The 3724-nt window shown below is 38.6% G+C and overlaps 2 non-coding genes across 2 annotated transcripts; both read left to right on the plus strand.

The window, feature by feature from the left end:
• Positions 1-2623: 2623 nt before the first annotated feature.
• Positions 2624-2696, plus strand: TRNAA-AGC. Its single transcript has one exon. It is a non-coding gene; the product is annotated as a tRNA-Ala (tRNA).
• Positions 2697-3432: 736 nt separating this feature from the next.
• Positions 3433-3505, plus strand: TRNAR-ACG. Its single transcript has one exon. It is a non-coding gene; the product is annotated as a tRNA-Arg (tRNA).
• Positions 3506-3724: the final 219 nt, after the last annotated feature.

Consider the following 3724-nt stretch of genomic DNA (forward strand, 5'->3'; position numbering starts at 1 on the left):
CTGTATAGAGGACTATAAATCCCATCAATACATGATTCTACACAGCTGCAAGAACATCTATTTTGTGTGCATGGCTATATTTGATTTCAGGGACAGTCAGAGGGGGAGGGGGTGCAGATCATGTGGGGGCTGAACTAGCCCTTAGGATTACATTGCTCATACTTTTAAATCAATAACAAATAATCAAAATTTGTGTTTTTTTAAATGCAGCAATATAAATATCACATTGATGATCTAAATATCAACAAATAGGAAATAATTCTTTTTTTTTTTTTTCAAGGATTGCAGCCATCACACAGTACACAATGCAATGAATAGGTTGTTTATGAAAAAACATAAGCAATAAAGTTTGTCTTAAAAAAAAAGAGAAAAAAAAATACCTGTTGTAAAAACTCTGAGGGTTTAATGTCACTTTAAAAGGACTTGACCAGTAGGCATGCTTGTCTAGGCTCCTCCTGTGTTCTGTTGCAAGGGGGATTAGCTCAAATGGTAGAGCGCTTGCTTAGCATTTGCAGGAACCTAGACAAGCATGCCTACTGGTCAAGTCCTTTTAAAGAGACATTAAACCCTTTTTTCTCTTTTTTTTTTTTGCAGGTATTTTGCAAAACCCATTATTGTTACAAATTATTTTAATACTTTGAAACAGTCTTTAGACCTTAATCCTGCAGATAATATATGGAGGGAGTTGCCAAGCGACAGCCAAGAAACCTGATGGATTTAGAAGATCTTTAAAGAAGAGTGGACCAAAATGTTTTGGAACACACAATTTTCTTACAAATTATTTTAAGATGCTGCATGTGACCTTAGAGTGCAATATATATATTTTATTCGGCTCCATTTGGTCTGTTAAGCACATTATTGAGTTTACCCAACGTGACCCCATATTTCCTTTTTTTATCCAGAAAATTGGGTATTAAATTGTGTTTGTGTGTTTTTAGTGTTTTGTGTGTTCATTGTAGTGTTCATTGTAAGTTGCTGCAACAGGTAATCCTAAAGTGTAAAAACTAGAAAAAAAAGTATTTTATTTGGCTCCATTTGGCCTGTTAAATATCCACTGTATATTCGATAAAGGCAAAAATATTCTTTTATTTATGTTAATGTTAATTATCAGCAACACTGAACATGTAACTACATCCTCAACATCATCGTATAGGTATATTTGTCTCCTACCTGGCTTGGATTTTACTTTTCTGCACTGTATATAACAAAAACATTATTTTATACAGAATAGACACTTTTATGCCCCTTAGGAAATATTCAGACAGAGGCCCAGTGGTTTGGTCTATATTTTATTTCCATTTCATTTATGATCAGCATTACAACATAATATAAAAATGTTTTAGCAAGATAAATATGAAATATAATTACTTTATTACCCTTATGACTCTTTATTACCTTCTCATTACAAGGAAAGTACAAATATTCATTCGTACTTTCCTTGTAATGAGCAGGTAATAAAGAGCTCCTTGTTTATGTTATGCACAAATGGGTAAGTTGTACTGTCTAAATTATTGGATGGTAGAGCCAGTGATTGTAATACCCAGAAAGAGTCTAATAGACTCCTGATGTCTCCAAGAAAGAGAAACTGTCACCTCCAAACATTATCACATAGGGGTTTGTTATCCCATTTGTGATAGCAATAAATTTAAAGGAGAACTATGGGGTCTGTGTTTTTCCCCATAGTTCTCCTTAGGGTAAACGGAGGACACAATCGGTATCGCTCACCGCCCGATCTACTGAGCCGACCTGCGACAGTCTCATTGTCACAGGTCGGCTAGAACTGGGAAATCACTCATCTCATAGTTCTCCTTTAAGCAAACAAAATTATATTAAAGTAAAAAAAGCAATAAAATTAAATAAATTAAAACAAACCCCGCCATCTGCATGCGTATAAAGCGCTGCACAAACTGTTGGCGCTATATAAATAGTATGTAATAATAATAATAATGCGAGTGTAGGGCGTGCACATGCAGGTAAATGTCGCCTTCGCCACATGTTAGGTATCATGACGAACATTAGAGTGAGAACAATAACTCGAGGACCATCATTTGCTGTTCAGTCTAAACCGATGAGCAGAAAAGGCTTTCAAAGCATTGCATATGAGCAATTCTGAGTACCATAGTTTCTCACCATTGCACGGTTAATGTTAACGTTTGACATGTTTGGTATCTATATATTCGTTGTGACCCCGTGTATTATGTTTTATCCCAAAAAATGGGTATTAAAGTTTGCGTTTGTGTGTACTAAAATTAATTCAAATGTTTTTTTTTTACCAAATGTTTATTAATCTGACATTTGCGCAAATATCATGCCACATAAAAATGTCTGCTATAATTGTTTTTATTCTACAGGGCCTCTGCTTTCAGAAAATATCGAATTGTTTGGGGCGGTTTACAGTAATTTTCTATCCAATTAAAAAAATGTGTGAAAAATTAAACAAATTGCTGGGGTACTAAAGGTGTTAAAGAAAAATTGAATACAAAACTTGACCATTAGGCGTGCCCCTTCAGAATTTGTAAAGTTTTGTTCATGACGGGGGAAAAAATTGCTCGAGTATGAAGGTTTAATGCCAAACTTGAACAGTAGGTGTCCCCCTTCAGTGTTCAGGACTGGCTTTCAGGAAGGGGAATTAGCTCAAATGGTAGAGCGCTCGCTTAGCATGTGAGAGGTAGCGGGATCGATGCCCGCATTCTCCAAGTGTTTTTGAATGTAGAAACTTGTTTGTTTAAAGGAGAACTATGAGATGAGTGATTTCCACTCACCTCATAGTTCTAGCCGACCTGTGACAATGAGACGGTCACAGGTCGGCTCAGTAGATCGGGCGGTGAGCGAACACATACCGGCGTTCGCTCACCTCTCAATCCTGTCACGGCTCTTTGCCGTGACAGGGGGAGGGGCTGGATTCCCCTCTCCCCGCTCCGATCTGCCACCGCTGACTGGTGGAACGGACGGGGGAGGGGGCGGGTACAGCTGGCTCTGCCTCTAGATAGGCAGAACCAGCTGTCACTCACGCAGCTGGGCGGATCCCGTCATCTACGTCGGGATCCGCTCCGGCTGTGGCGGTCTCAGTATATAGGGAGCTGTAGCTCGCGGTATACTGAGCCTAGGGTAATGGGAGCACGCTAGTTTGTGTCCTCCCGTTACCCTAAGGAGAACTATGGGGAAAAACACTGACCCCATAGTTCTCCTTTAAGATGCTGCAGTTGCTAAAACTCAAAGCGTTTATCATGTAAATGTAAAATATCGGCAACACTGACAACACTTAATATAAGAGAACTTGACCAGTCGGTGTCTCCCTTCCAGCCATGGACATGGAGAGAGAGAGAGAGATAAAGACTTGTATTTTTTTCTTTTTATCAGGTTAATGTAAATTATCAGCAACACTGAACATGTAACTACATCCTCAACATCATCTTAAAGGGACAGTAGCAAGGGCCAGTGGCGCAATGGATAACGCGTCTGACTACGGATCAGAAGATTGTAGGTTCGACTCCTACCTGGCTCGATCTTTCTTTTTCTGCACTGTATATAAAAAAAACACATTATCTTAAAACAGAATAACCACTTTTATGCCCCATAGGAAATATTCAGACAGAGGCCTAGTGGTTTTGTCCAGGTATTTTGGAATTCACAGTTTTTTTTTACAAATTATTTGAAGTTGCTGAAACAGTCTCCAGACCTTAATCCTGCAGATAATGTATGGAGGGAGCTGAAAGCAGCAGGG

This window comes from Nanorana parkeri, unplaced genomic scaffold (assembly GCF_000935625.1).
Source record: "Nanorana parkeri isolate BGI_ZX_2015 unplaced genomic scaffold, ASM93562v1 scaffold731, whole genome shotgun sequence".
Lineage (NCBI taxonomy): Eukaryota > Metazoa > Chordata > Amphibia > Anura > Dicroglossidae > Nanorana > Nanorana parkeri.